The sequence below is a fragment of the Varroa jacobsoni genome, unplaced genomic scaffold (genome assembly GCF_002532875.2).
Source record: "Varroa jacobsoni isolate VJ856 unplaced genomic scaffold, vjacob_1.0 contig00310, whole genome shotgun sequence".
Taxonomy (NCBI): Eukaryota; Metazoa; Arthropoda; class Arachnida; order Mesostigmata; family Varroidae; genus Varroa; species Varroa jacobsoni.
In genome coordinates, this window is record NW_019214447.1 from 127,857 (window position 1) to 143,174 (window position 15,318).

Genomic DNA, 15,318 nt, shown 5'->3' on the forward strand with positions numbered 1-15,318 from the left:
TATCAGGCCCATCTGTATCGAGTCTGTCATCAACCATAAATGTGGTGTACATCTAGAGTTCTCGTCAAGCATTTCTATTTCTTTGTATCAGTAACATACAGTTATTAGGCTGTGGGTCGTACAATGCTTTATTAAAACGTCTCGGATGCAATGTGATCTTGGTATAGGTAATAACACAATGAGTCGTTTTGGTTCTCCACTCAGAGCAAAACCTATGCTACGCTCGCGTTGAACGTTTATACAGAGACACACACTTCCTGCAGGCCCCGAATGCAAAATTAATTACTCTTTGTGTTCTTTAGCCTGTGCCTGACCTCTTCCGATCCACTGTTCGGTTACGCTGTCCAGTCGAGCCATTTGGGAACCTGGCCTGATTCTTGAAGGCCTCATTCTGAAAATGTTCTGTCTGAGCGTGCGGCCAAGTGCCGACTGTTTACATGGCTTAGGTCCGTTGGCGGCTCGTGATCATTATTAGTCATTGTGCCCATTGCTGCGATGACTGAACGCTAGCGTAGGTCTCATTTTTAGGTTGACCCCTCTGACGATAATGGCGATGACGCCTTTCCTCGTGTGTAACACATTCTAGGTAGGCACAACGCAGAATTGTAATCGAAAACGGTACGTTCAGCTGACTTGGCAAGATCGTGCGCGACCTGAATCGGAGAAACAGTGACACTCATCGACACAACTTTCCGTGGCTAATAGGTAACTGTATGATTCGTAGAAACTGATCAATGACGAGTTGAAATCTAATGCATCAATAATATAACGTTGAAAATAGTCCCGTATAGACTTTGGATAATGAGTCGCTAAGTTGGCTTTCCAATTTTCCTTGAACAAAGGATAGCTCAAATGTAGCAGACTGCTTTAGTTAATTCTAACCCAAATGATTCATAAATGTACTCATATGCTTCTGGCGATCTCTAGTTAAAAAAGCTAACCCGAGCTAGATCTCTCTCTCTCTCTTTATATATATATATATATATATATATATATAATGGCAGAAGACTGCACATTAGTCGCCCGTACTTACGGTTTGTAGCTACAACTTTTATTCCAATCATTATTTCATTATGCTTGCCACTGTAGAACTGGCTTAAGTATGAGAAACTGTGCCATTGTCTGGCATTGAGAAATTCTAAAAATTCAAATAGCTTTGTGACACGCTGCTTACTAGATTGAATGGCTTTTTTGTCCTTTCTCCATAGAGACCGGGATTGGCTTTAGTCACCTGGTGTCCTTGCGTAGCAGTCCCCTCGAGTCTCGCAGGCTGTGGGCGAGTGGAGCCCTTTCTTCCGGTATCCCTCTCAGGAGGCCGAAGATTAAATAATACCACTTTGACATTTGTCTTGTTGCTCCCCTCTTTAGATGGCAATATTGGTAGTTCTGGTCGTAAGTACAAATTACCGTGAAGTTACAGGCTGTAAGAGGATTGTTTAATTTACTTTTCCGGGTGCCGACTGTATAGGACTGAGCGTTCGCGACGTAACTACCATCTGCAGAGTCTTGTCGATCCTTTCTACCAACTTAGTTTTGTATCGGTCTATGTAATGGTCTAGATTCTGTACTCCTTTCCCTACGAATGCTTCAATCTGAAGGCGTTGGTTGAATCTCCTCAAACCTACCCCATCGGTGGATAGCTACGGAAACTGCTTATCCTTTTAATCGATTGTTGCATTCTCTGCATGGCAACTTGTGTATCTGTGACAAGATTTTTCGAATTGGTGACTGAGACATGGCGGTTTGTTGGCCATGATCTTCAGATTCTGTCATCCCAAAAACCAAACCCACTCAGTGGTTCCCCAAGCATGCTTAAGAATTTTTAATTGACACAATATAAGTTTATGCAGGTAACGCGTTTTCATCAATTGTGTGTAGCTTACTACGTTCAGCTGATACGCACAGAACAACGGCACGGTCTGATCTAATGCTATTTAGTATATTTGATCAGCTGATCGGATTGTATGAATGGCATTAAAGTGGAATAACTGGGAAAATAAAATAAGCTGCTCTATCGAACACATTCTTGACGTCAGCGGCAGGAACGGTTAGCACGACAAAAAAATCGACGGGCCAACGATCTGTTGTTCGATCGTGTACCTGCAAGGGTCAGCTCCAAGCGCGGGAAAACCAGAGATTGTTTGCTCTAGCGCTGCTACTTTTACAGCATGGCTATAGAGCGGAGTATCCGTCCGTGCGCGCGCGCGCGCGCGCGCGCGCCCAGAATTGTCATATAACGACTGACAGTACGGGAGTGACTTACGAAACGGACGTTGACCTCTCGGCTACTTCGGGCCTGACCTGAACGCTGTGCTGCTAAAGGTGAGAAGCAGCACCCATTCTCATAAACCCGTTTTAGATGACGTCACTGATGTGGGTGATCCGGGTCAATTTCTATCTTGGCACTAGTTACATCTGGAGCGCTAGCTGTTGTGTCCTCTCACTGAACCGATAGCCCTTCTTCCAGAAGCTACATTCATCGTTCCTGGAGTCTTTTCCCACTGGAGCCCGTGAAGAAACGTTGGTTCTGTTCATACACATGGGATAATTTCACAACAGAGCGATGCACCATTAAAGCAATTCGAGTGGCGCATTGCTACAATATTTTTGCTCAAAAGGGAAATAGGTTTTTCATATCGAAATAACAGAATACGGTAGTTGTACTATAAATTTATAAGAATCTAGCTGCGAGTGTTTAGAGTACATACGTTGTACTTGTATTCTAAAGGTTTACCTAAGTGATAAATAAACAGCGATTTGAAAGCACATTGGACCTCGCCTACCTACACGTATTAGTTTATCATTACATCGTCGTTTCCTGGCTTTATCAAGCCATCCTGAGTAACTCCCAGTAGACAGAAAGCTCGTTCATTGTTACGGGTAACAGAGGTAAATCCGGCGTGCGCCAATGGTGGCTGATCTACAGATTATATTATACTAAATGCAGATGTTGAATGGTGATAAATGCATTGTCCTGCCTTGATGGGCAAGTAGAGGAACAATGACAGCGAACGAATAGAAAGAGCTGTCGACAATCAGCGTGCTCTAGCCGTACTTAGTTAACATAGTGCTGGGAACACTTCGCAAACAACTGAGAAAGCATAGACGAACTAAGAAACTCACTGGCGTCTAGTGAGTAGCATAATCAACTGCAACCTCAAAGACACCCGTCGAAAAATGTGGAGCGCCTTTGACCAATAGCCGTAACAATCATTTTTCAAAAGCCTTTCTCGGTTTCCATTAGCTGCCTGCCTCGCCTCCCTATAGGCACCACTTAGTTTCTAATATCAATAGCATTCCTTTCGATATTCCACACATTGTATTTAATTCAGTAGCCAGTGTAAAAAAGAGTCACGATAACTGTATGAAATGTATGTTGATTCTTGCCGTGCGGCGTCATTGATCATATATCAGTCATAATGTGCTTTCATTGCCTAAACAACTCGAAAAAATGGAAGCAGAAAGATACGCATTTACCTTTTTAGGGTTTACCCGTGTACTTGAGAGGGGGCGAAATTCTTCCGAAGATTCCAGCAGCTCGAAAAATGTCGTCCATCAACGTAACGCGTGGACTTTGAACATTTCGTTTGTTTGAATTCGTGCGTGGTCAGTATAATAGGGAAGAGCCATCCATTTTAGCTCTTATTTTTGACAGCGACTGTCAAGCGGTTGTCCGTAGTTGTTCTGTCTGTTACGATAATAGCCTTACTCGGTCTGAATGTCTTCAGGGATCGGTCTTCGTCAAAGTCAACGACGGAGACATACTTCTTTCTCCGTGTGTCCAATGGCTACGTCAGTGCATGGTCCTTTGGGAATATAGCCTAAGTCCAAAAACATTGTTGGTTGGCTAACTCCAATAGATTGCTATGGCAATTGTTAGCATGTCTAATTATTGAAAGACCTACGCTTCCTATAGTCTTTAAAAACATGAAACTTAAGTGGTTGAATTTTAAGCCGTAAGGCTTACGGTGACCCTCATCGGCTAGTGAAGTGTTCCAGTTGATAGACATTTCATAGTTAGGTAAATTAGTGTTACATATTTTATTTTGCATATAAAAACTGCATCCATTTAGTGACTTCACGTGAGCTGAATAAAGCTTTTTAGATGATGACATGCGGACTAACATACAATTAGGATGAGATTCGTTGGGAAAAGGCTTCAGCTATTTATAATTGAAATAGTATGATAAGTTTATTTTTGCTGGTTAGTGGACGTAAAAACAAAAAAAAAAAAAGAAGAATATGCATAATCAAAATATCACATAGGTTATACTTTTTCCCGCGAATCGAATCTTCGAACAGAACGTACATCAGCCCAGGAACGTGCTATAATCTTCAAAGGTTAGACTTGGCGGTCCAGGTCTTCTATTGGACAGTGCTCTGTTTACTAGCTGGTTACTGAGTGACGTCAGAAGCTATTTTTATCGATTCGTCAATATGATAGTTTTATGGATCGCACGTGAAGAACCCCGTGAGTAACTGACGTCAAAATGCTACAATTGTATTTGTACTCTTAATTATACAGCTTAAACATTTATGATCTTCACGCAGCCTGGCAAACGGGTGCAGATTAGCCAATGTGGGTCTCCATGAATAATAAAAGCAATACTTAGGCGCGCTCCAACGCTATTTTCATAGGCGGAAATCGTTTAATCGATGGGCAGATCAGTCGAACTAATGGACTACTGCAAGCAGTAGCCATCATGGATCGGGTCGCGCTTGACGTCGCTTGACTCCAGCAATTTTAGGCACAGCATCAGGAGTGTTCCCTAATAAACCGTTTTTTGCTCTATTCATTGTTCACAGGCACGTAACGGTATCCGTCTATCCTGTCCACGTCCACGTGCACGTCGTTCGCGTTGAACTTGGGTACACGAACGTCCCAAAACAGTACTGAAGTTTAATCTCGATTATACCTCAACGATATAAGGTTTTTAATAATAATCTAAAACAAATCTTCTTCATCATAGCTACGTAGTGGGAAGAGGTATTTACTGTACGTTCAGAAGAATGACTCTCGAATCACACAGGGCTAGCCTCAATTGCATACACGGTCACCTAAGCACCATGAATTATGTATTGGTTCGTAGACTAGACGAACAAAGGCACCACAAAACCCAGGAGAAAGTAGTCTATTTTTTGGTAACATTCAGCTACTGAGTATTGCCAAGTTCTCTTAGGACACATAACGGATCATAGTTGTGTGTGAAGACAGTATATGTAGTATGCCATCTATTTTAGAATAAATAACAACAACTTATCCGTTAGTAATATTTTTCTATTCGTGGCTGCCTCACCTTTAGGAGTTTGTTTGCTGTCGACTATTTTAATTGCCGACTTTTTTTTTTTTTCATCCCCCCCCCCCCCCCCTACTTACGCAAAATTAGGAATCTCTCTCTCACAAATGATCTTTTATGTCTAGTCGAAATAAAGCAAATATAATAATTTTATCGAAAGACGGACAACCGTACGTTATCCTAGATGGAAACCATGCAGTGGCGCCTATCTATGTTTTGCCGATGGTTACAATTACGACTACTCATCTCCCCGTTTTACTCTCACGGCGACGGCGTCGAGCTGGCCGCCGACTGGTTGACCCGCAAACTGCTAGCTCTACGGTTATTCACTCGGTGATGATTGAGGCTGTTGTCGTTGTCGCTCGTCGAGAGTAGTACGAGCTGACGTTGGGCAGAAACACGAAGGCGCTGAGACAGCAGCAGCAGCAGCAGCAGCCGCCGTACATCGGAAGATTAGAAGACAAAAGCTGGGTCTCAAAAATGAACAGGTTACAAGATACCCAGCATGGACGCGTCTTTTGTGTGAAGCCAAAAATATCTTCTAACATTAGAATTTCTAGTGTTGACTGCAAGATCGGCCAAAAAGGAATCATGATGCTGTATGTCCAAGTGTGAACAACTACAATTATCCTTTACATCTCCTCATTCACCTCACATTTTACCTCAAACGGCCTATGTATAAGATGAACCACTCCTGCGGACAGTGCATAAGTATATATATATAAATTAAAAGATTACAATTTTTTAATTCAGATGCTAAACACACAGACTAAATTGCTAATCTTTGGTTTTAAATTATACGAAACGTCCTCTTGGTGGCACCAGTGAGCGAGGCGACCTTGACATGTCGAAACTTATTGGATTTTCGCTCAGTAACGTTTTATATGTAGTACTCGAACGGGTTAAAATCTGAAAGCTATTCTGTGCTTGTTCCAATACATATCTGTATTCTCTCGGCCTTTGTGAGTGGAGACGCATGCTCTTCGTTCAGACACTTCAGCATTCTGTGGCTGCACAATGGCTTGCAGAAAGATTTATTTAGCTATGTGCTTGGTTTTCTGAAAGAAGTATGGTGACATAACGTATCGTTCACTGGATCCCCCATTTAGAATATGAACGTTAGCCGAAGATCTGTGTATACGCCCGACAAACACATACTTTGGATCGTAAGCGGACAACAATTTCTAGGATTCATTTTTGCGTCGAGGACAAAAAATCTCTGATCAGAAAAAACCTTCCGTTTGAGATTTGAAATAATTAACTAGCCAATAACATTGGTCCAATTTCCTAGATTTCAGTATCTTCACTTTGACGGCATATGAGGCGTCCAGAGGTCTTCATGAGTAATCCGAAACATCGTAGGTTCATTTATATGAAATCTATTCACTAGCGCCCTGATCGAAGCCGAAGGATTATTTAATATGCACATCTAGATAACTTTCATGTCCACACTTTTACTTCTCTGCTGTGTATTTTTTAAAGTGCTGTCATCGAAGCAGCTTCTGCCTCTTCAGCAGCCGCGTACCGACCTGTGATTCTCTACATTGTCGATTTTGGCTAACCTAAGAAGCTTACAATGTCCCAGTAAAGATTAGGTAACAACTAAGCCTCGTTTGAATTCTAAAGTCGATGCACTACTGCTCTTTACCGAATATTAGAGAATTAAATTTACTGTCTCAGGAAAAAGTTGGCTATCTCCTAATATTAGGAGTGGCGGAGACACGCATGCGCGCTCCGGCAAACAACCCGCCAAAATTTGTTTCAGTTTAGGTGCCGTACTCTCCGCATGCAGCGTGGAACGTTTAAATTTGACGAATGATGGCGGGCTGCTTGTCACAGCGAACATACGCTTACCCGCTGTTTTAACTACAACAAAAACTATAAACACGAAAAAATAATTTCGAAAACGACCTGCTGTTTTCGAAATTCAAAAGGACGTTACTGTCCGCTGTGTTCAGGCGTAACGAACTCTTCACCAAGAGTACAAGCTTTCTATATTGTTTTAAATCGACGGCCTGCGTTTTCACCATTTTTGCTACGGCTTTTAAAATGCAAGAGACATTTTAAGAAAACAGACCGGGAGATTTTCTATCGAGTTTGTATTTAAAGGGATCGAATTTAGGGTTCAATAATTTAACGGGCATCTTGCTAAGTCATTCAGCTAAGCCCCAACGGCTAATCTTTGGAGACTTCCTGCATTATTTGTGATTGCGGTTCGCTTTGAGCCCTTGCATTTCTGGGACCTTTGCCCCGCTATCAGCCCAAAATTTATTTCCAATGGAATTTTTTTTATCTAGCGCGTTTAAGTAACGCTTTAACGAATATGGGCATTTTGAAAAATATTAGTGAGTGGCCTCAGGTTATAAATTCAAGACGTAAGGCGACTGCTCGCAGGAGTGATCCCTACAGCATATGCACAAAGTTTCCTCGAAGCACCTGTTCTTATTTATTTCGCCTTGAAGCGGTCTTGAAAACACTTACAAGGAAAAGTCCGAATTTACATGATTACATTGTCCATAGTATTCGATGGTTTCTCTTACAGTAATACGAATGCCTATCGTCGCTCAATAATGTCAAGAAGTATACACGAGGAAGCAATATTTATACGAACAAAATTTGTCTATTATTCAGGGCAAAATCTTCAAAGATAAAATGAAACAAGAAACAGTTCTCGAGGGATGCTTAATTCTGATAGATAAAATTCTACCAATACATATTCAGATTTCGATGTGAGAACGAATGTACACTACAAAGCGGTCGTCAGCCTGACGGTATGTGCACTTCGCAAAATGCCATTATGCTCTATTATTATTGGGCGTCAACAGGAACATCAGCACATTTCAGAGAAAGATCTGGATCCAACTGTTCTAAGCGTTTCCACGTGTTGAAGGCTCGCTACCTACCGCCGTTAAATATTGCCATTGCTACTGTTGCGTATTTTTTTCATCCTCGCCTTTAGAGGGAAGTAACGAAGTAGATGAATAGAGGAAAGCTGTTTTAAAGCTCCTGATTGTAGCGATATCATCGTCAGCCATCAGTAAGCCTTGACATTTGCTATGACTAACAGCAGTACAAGCACGCTTAAGCACTAGAAACTAGTAGGATGTCGTTGGTGTCACTGCCCCTGTGCCTTTGCTATCGTAGACAGTACAGGCTGTGCCTCTACGGGTCGCCGCAAAAAAAAGGCGCGTACCTTTTGCTGCTGAAAAGCGATAGGCTACAGTTGACGACGGACGCAAGAGAAGCAGTGGACCGTTGCTTGTAACCGCGCTTTCCCTTTTGCCCCGTCAGCCATCGCTGACGAGCTACGCTACCTCGAACAGCTTTCGAGGCGGCCGATCAGGCCTTTGGGAATCCGTTGTCAGCACGGTTACCGCCACAAGCCGATCTGCGAACACAATCGCGAGGCGAACGGATGCTGAATGAACGATTGCGTTTTAAGGCGAGGCGTTTAAAGGCGACTAGCCAGCCATGCTGTTGACTGTTAGCTTCAAACGGTAGACTCAATAATCATAGCTGGCCGTGTCTCCTGCAGTTTACGCGCGTGTCCATATCAGACGACTACCGTTCTAGCTGGTCGTTGTCATTAAAAGACTTAACTCATCTAACGTTATAACGCCATTGATGCAGGAACACAGCGGCAGTGTCGCCAGCAGTAGTCTACCGAACCGCATATATGGCATTACAATGTATGTCAGCGTCACTGAGGCTGAACTGACTTGGAAGGAAGGATGTCCATATGACCAGGTTTTCGAAAGAAAGACGACGAGATTATGCCATGTCTATCTCTTCCCCTTTCTCTCCATTTCAGTATCGGCCTCCACTAGCGGGCGCCATCAAGTGTCTGTGTCTGTCCTTTGAGTGAGGCCATGCTTGCTTGTTGCATCGGTCGGTGTGTTCGCATGCCTGCCGTCCGTTTGTGTTAAGCAGTTATTTCGGTAGTGATAGTCTCGTTCTCAGTCGCCTGAAGAGTCGGTTCCCAGGCCGACTATCGACTGCCGACTAATGAGTACTGTTGCACTGGAAATTTAAGTGGCGGTGGCCACCGGCTACCACAGTAGAATCATCGTTGTCAACGTCGTAAGCGGTAGTCAAAACAAGGCATACACATAACGTGGTGTTCTCTAAGCCGCTATACTATACAACAGGCCGCATGGTGTCACATGCTAATATAACTGCTAAGTAAGGCCTGAAAACAGAAAGATAGTGAGAGAAACAACTCTACCTCTACAAAAGCTAGCGACTCTGCTCATTTTTACAAGCGACTACATCACTGTTTAATATGCGCTTCTTCCTTCTCGTTCCCGCACTCCTCCTTATCGTTCCGACGTTCTACCGCGAGCCTGCCTTCCTTCCACATCTTCAATGTTGACTACCTCACCTCTCAAACATGATTGCTACCGCCATCGGCCATGACCGCCATAATCACCTGTGTTTTCGATAGCTTCGACAAGGCTCCGAGGACTCTCTAGTTGGCTTGCCAACTATCCAGTATAATTCACCAGCCGGAACGGCGACAGTCGACAGTTGTGTCATTATCGATCAGTGTTGAGGCGGACCCACTCTGTATGCCTAACGCTGAAGACCTGGTATTAGGAGTGCCAGCAGCCCCATCTGTATTCAGAAAAGATACAGGAAATATTCACCGGGTTTGTATTATAGAGAAGACTTCTGAAGCGGCGCTGAGCACCTCATACGGGTCTAAATGTTGTGTTAGGCAGAACTTAAATCCTATCGTATCATGTTTGCTTTTATGTATTTCTTTGCTTTTTTACTGTTTAGCTCACTCTGTTTTTCATACGTTTGCATTATGGAAAGTGCGGATTAGATGTGTTTGCTTGATAAACAATACATTGACTTGCTTGAATGGCAGAGGGGTCCCTTTCGCTGATTCGTTTACCGATTGGTATACTCCTATATGGCGCGAAAAATCTACGTTGTCCATCATTAATAACGGTAGGGACGAAAAACATCTAACACATAACCTGTGAACGTTGAGTAGAGCTTGTATAGTGTACGTAATAGAATGATAAATTGCAACTTTAGTTATTTATGGTTTGCTATTGATTGTCTTTTCCCAGTACGATTAACATTCTATTGATCTCGCTGCCTGTTCAGTTAATTAAATACGCACATATACATGAAAAAACAGTCTTCTCCTATCTTCGAATTCAGAATCTTCCTCCTTCAGACGATGTCCACACTTCGTAAAATATACTATTTGCGTAAAATAAATCCGTTTACGGTCCGCTGACACAGGCACCGTCCACACTGACTTTTTTGATTTTACTAGCAAAACTAGCTCTCTAGCCATTATTGTTCCATTAGGAAGACCTGTAAGGCCTGTAGGGTGGTCTATTCTCAAAGACAGTCGTATGCCAATGCAAATTCTGTTATGTTAAGACACAATCCTCTCGTAATTAGTATCATCTGCAGTGCATCGTAAATGGCCCACCACATTATTCAACGCCCCTGGACAATTCTAGATAAATATAATTCCATATATATTGTGAAATGAACTCCTTAACAATATCTGTTCTGCTAATTTAAAACTTGTAAATAATGCTATTTTAGGTGACGGATATTTCGATGGAAATGACCAAAGGACGCAGCCTAGCAGGTGTCGTTACACAAGTCGGCCTACAATCACTCAGACATTTATTTGTTGTCGGATATTAGATATAAAGAAAAAAACGTGTCCGTCAAGAAGTCTGTATGGGCCGTTTAAGCGTTATGTGGTTAACATGTGCTGTTTTCCTTTACAACGAGTAGCAGTAGCGTTACGAAGAAATCCACTGCTAAATTGGACCTAGATACTTGTCGTGTGGCGTGGATAGGCCTATGTAAACTAACGAACCAATGTACCTAGATTTCCATACATAGATTCAATAGACAATAGAAAAGGTCACAAATAGTACCATTTTATCTACTCGACTAGAAACTCGGTTATTTCTAGCAGCTCTTGTCAGCCTGATGAAGCAGATCATGGAAGCAGATACGAACTGGTTGACAGAAACTAACCGATAATAATCGACTACCTGAAGCCTGAGACCGTCAAATATAGGTTACGAAACTGTCTGTGTACTGAATGGTAATTCCACATTGCAACGTATAAATATTTATTTTCTAATAACACTAGTATTGATTAGTCCACCATCTTATAAAAGGCGAGTAATAAAATACTGCGAAGGCCAAACTGTCATCGTCAATTCAGTGGCAAAGAATTGGCCACAAAACCTACGGCAATGTCGTGTCTAGTCCTGATCTATCCATTTCTAATTCTACCGGCCTGACGTTTGTGTGCATTTAATAAACGATTAGGCAATTGTTTCCTGTAGGAGACAGGTGCTAAAACCGCGTTGTCTCTTTCTTAATTTCTAATGCTAAAAGACCGTACTTGTTGATTCATATATTAGGTTATTGCTCTCATAAGCAATTCGGTAAAACCTGACTGTGTAAGATATAGCTTGAATGAGAACACACGAAGTTAATGATTGAGACTAGACAAGAACGAGCATACGAGATAAATGAGGTCACAGCCAATTAACTGAAGTACAACACGCCGCCAAGGATCTCTCTGTGTATCAAGCTACGCTATCGCCTCTTATGCCGCTTTGCGCCGGTACACACCTGCGTGTCTAATCATCATCACAAACTTCTCCAGCAATCGCAACTCTTCTGTACTAAACCTTGTATATGCGTTGACAAGTTGTGACCACTGTCTTTATATTGCATTGCAGAGCAATCAGCAGGCCTATGCCTTACCAAAGGTAACTCTAAACGCATCGATCAGATGCAGTGCCGTCAGAAGATGATAGTATTATACGAAAAAGAAACCTGTTGGCCAAAGTGTTTTGTGTAGAAATACTCACAGCATGTTTTTTTCCGTGCTATCGAAACATTTTTTAGGAACCTTTTTTGTGAATTTCGCAAAGGAATGCTTTGTTACTGCATGATGTCGAACGTTCGAAGTTTGGTAACTCTCTTTTGAAACGATTACAGGGTGCTATACTAATACTTTTCGACCATCTTGCCAAGAGATCTCGAGACTCGTCGATTTTGTCTTCAACTTTCTATATTGTCTCAATTGTCTAAAGTCAGCGTTTCTACTGGTCGAAAGTTGTACAGATTCATCTAGTGATTATATCCAATCCTTCGAAGGAACCTTCTTTGTCCTTCTTTCAAGTAAATCTGAGTCGATAAGTCAAAAAAGATTCCAAATTATGTATGCGTAAAGAATCGAAGGTAATGCCCTGCACTGCGCTTTGTCGACTTCCAGTAGTCACGTATTATGTCCTAAGACTGACAAGTTGATTATAACATCAAGCATCTTCCATAAAGAAAATCGGAGGTCCAAGTTACCAGCTTGGGACGGAGACCTGACGGCACGGTTTTGCGTTGCATGTGACCGTCAAAGGCATTTTTGAAGTCAATCTATATCGCATCGATAATAAGAGCAGTTGCCTTCGAAAAATAGCGGACCTTTGCTTTCCGCACGCGTATGTCCGTGGCGGGCTAATCTTCGTTTTTTTTTTACGTTTGCCATAAGAGTAAACCACTCCTTCCACGATTCGTAATATACTACTGCGGATGATACGGGCCGCTTGGTACATAAGTTGCTGTGCTTTCCACTTGTGTGCACGTAAAAGATCCAGGATGCCTATTCATCATATTAGGCCTTTTTCAAGGGACCGCTGAAAACATTATTTCAATCTTTGGAAAATTCGAACATAGCATTTTCGAAAAATTTGTTGTATCTTTGCATAGTTTTAATTCATCTTTTTATTCCTTTCTTCTACTCTGTTGTACGCGATAGCTTCAGATTGATCGAACGGATCTATACAGGAAACAATCCTGCCAAACGTCGATACCCGCGGATCATTCCTGCACGTACCCCTAAAGTGACTTTATAACTTCATCCGCATTCTCAGAATCGTTTAAGACCTTCAAGTAGTCATCACAGGCCAGAACGGACAGATCATCGTTAATTTTTAGTCTCAACATTGAACTCCAAAAAGCCGCGGACAATTTTAGAGTGTACGATACTTTTTACCAGGAGTCCTATATGCTGAGAAACTTTGGCAGAGCTTATTGAAGCCCTTCATGCAATTATATAGGTTGGCTGATCTTCGCGTAAGGCCAAGGAGCGTGCTAACTCTTTACCTTTTTCTTCTCGTTACGATCTCTGGTTACGTCAGTACCTTCCTGTTATACGAATTTGTTGCTGACAACTGGAGGGTCAACCTTCATACTATAGCGAAATAGAATGGCCGTGCACTTCAACAAAACGACAAGGCCGGCAACAATTTGATGTTCTCGTTTGTTATAATGGGTAGAGAATTCAACAGTCGGTTGAGTAAAGTGTATTCTCCACGAAAAACGTCTCAATCGAGGTTTGTATCTCTATATTTGTCGTCATGTGTAGACAAATGCACCCATTGGTACCCGCAAGAACGACATCCACAGTGAAATTGTTACAGCATCAAAATCTTTGTTTTTATGCGTGTTAAACCTGCTCTCCTCTGTCGCCTCCCTCTTATAATGCCGGCTTGGCCAAATAATCGAAGGACGACAGGGCTTTCGCAGGCACACGGCGTCCTATAGTCGTCAATAGACGGAACGAAAAAAGTCCATTTGACAGCTGCATTCACGTGGAAGAAGAAATGAAAAAGAAAGCATTGTTAATAACACAATTTGCTTCCAAGTCGAAATACCATTGAAGAATCATTACCGCAGCAGATGCCGCATTGCATAGGTTGCGTTTACTGCATCTGTCACGTTGACAGCGGCCTCTAACAGCATTGGACAGCTATCAGCAGCGACAGCAGATGGGGGCCATCGTAAACCTGACAGATGTCGGACAACCAACCGTGCCGGTACTTCGTCTCATCTTAAATGGGAAAGAACAGCTTGCAGACGACGGTTAGCTCACGCTGCCTCCGTCAAGTTACGTAGAAACTGAATACCCCTCGGCAAGTGCTTCCTCTTGCGGCAAACGCGATTGTGGATTCTCGCCGATCTCTCCGTAGCCGGCAGCAGACTACGTCGTAGCCACTCAATCAAAAGAGGAGCTCTCCGCGAGAAAGGGAAAAACATGGCTGCCACATCTTTTTCTGCCGTGGCTTTCTACGACGAGCTATACAGGAACGTCATCGTTCGCGTCGTTTACAAGCGGACTTTGTGTTCAGTGGCTGCCGCTGGTACTCACGACTGGGTTCGTTGGAAGTTCTGCTTGTTCAGCTATTATGTACACGTGTGTATATGTGTATCTACGGCTGACGATATGCAAGACAAAAATTTGAAACGTATCGTTGTCAGCTGCGCGCGGTAACGATGGCGGCTAGGTCGATGGCGACATGCCACAAGCAGAGTTGGCCTACATTTTTAGATACACTAACGAAATCGAGTATGAGGGGAAATCTGCGGACGTCGTGAATACTCAGGATAGTGTTGTTCGTAACGAACGGCATTTCAGGCAGCCTTTCGCTACGGCAAACGCTTGCAATAGCGCACCCTCACCAGATAACGGAGGCTTTGTCCGATAGGACGTCAGCGGGTTATAACTTGCGTAACGTTTCTGCCAAAGAAAGCATACGAGTAGAACATTTTGAAACTGAGTTGGTTTGCTGCAAGAGTTCAAGCACGTTCATCATAAGAAAAAGTCACGAATTTATTTGCATTACTAACAGCTGTGCTAATAATTATGCTATGATCATGTGTGATGACAATACGCACACACACATTATCATTATAATTGATTTTCGTTGTTTAAACAGACCTATACTGCTTAGCAGAACACCTGTAATATATCCTCTACCACGTAACCTATGACCCCACAGAGACCTAATTTTAGAAAAAACTGCCCTTTAACTATAACTTTATCATACGTGATTAGATAGAATTAGATAAATTCATAATCTTAATCAAAAGCACAAACTTAATCATCGTCGATAAGTAGATAATGATCATTCAGCCGGAAGGAATTGGTCGTGCGTCTCATATCAATAGTCGACACGTATAA

General features: G+C 42.5%; 2 long non-coding RNA genes across 3 annotated transcripts; one reads left to right on the plus strand and one right to left on the minus strand.

The window, feature by feature from the left end:
* Positions 1 to 83: 83 nt before the first annotated feature.
* LOC147752042 (uncharacterized) lies at positions 84 to 4,797 on the minus strand. 2 transcript variants are annotated; one of them, XR_015315164.1, is made up of 3 exons: positions 3,478 to 4,797; positions 1,175 to 2,527; positions 84 to 653 (listed from the first exon to the last, which is right to left on the minus strand). It is a non-coding gene; the product is annotated as an uncharacterized LOC147752042 (long non-coding RNA). The 2 variants fall into 2 exon arrangements; XR_015315165.1 differs by having other exon boundaries at positions 1,034 to 2,527.
* A 2,617-nt stretch (positions 4,798 to 7,414) lies between these two features.
* Positions 7,415 to 11,651, plus strand: LOC111271068 (uncharacterized). The gene is made up of 2 exons (XR_002686630.2): positions 7,415 to 9,946; positions 10,872 to 11,651. It is a non-coding gene; the product is annotated as an uncharacterized LOC111271068 (long non-coding RNA).
* The last annotated feature ends 3,667 nt before the right edge of the window (positions 11,652 to 15,318 follow it).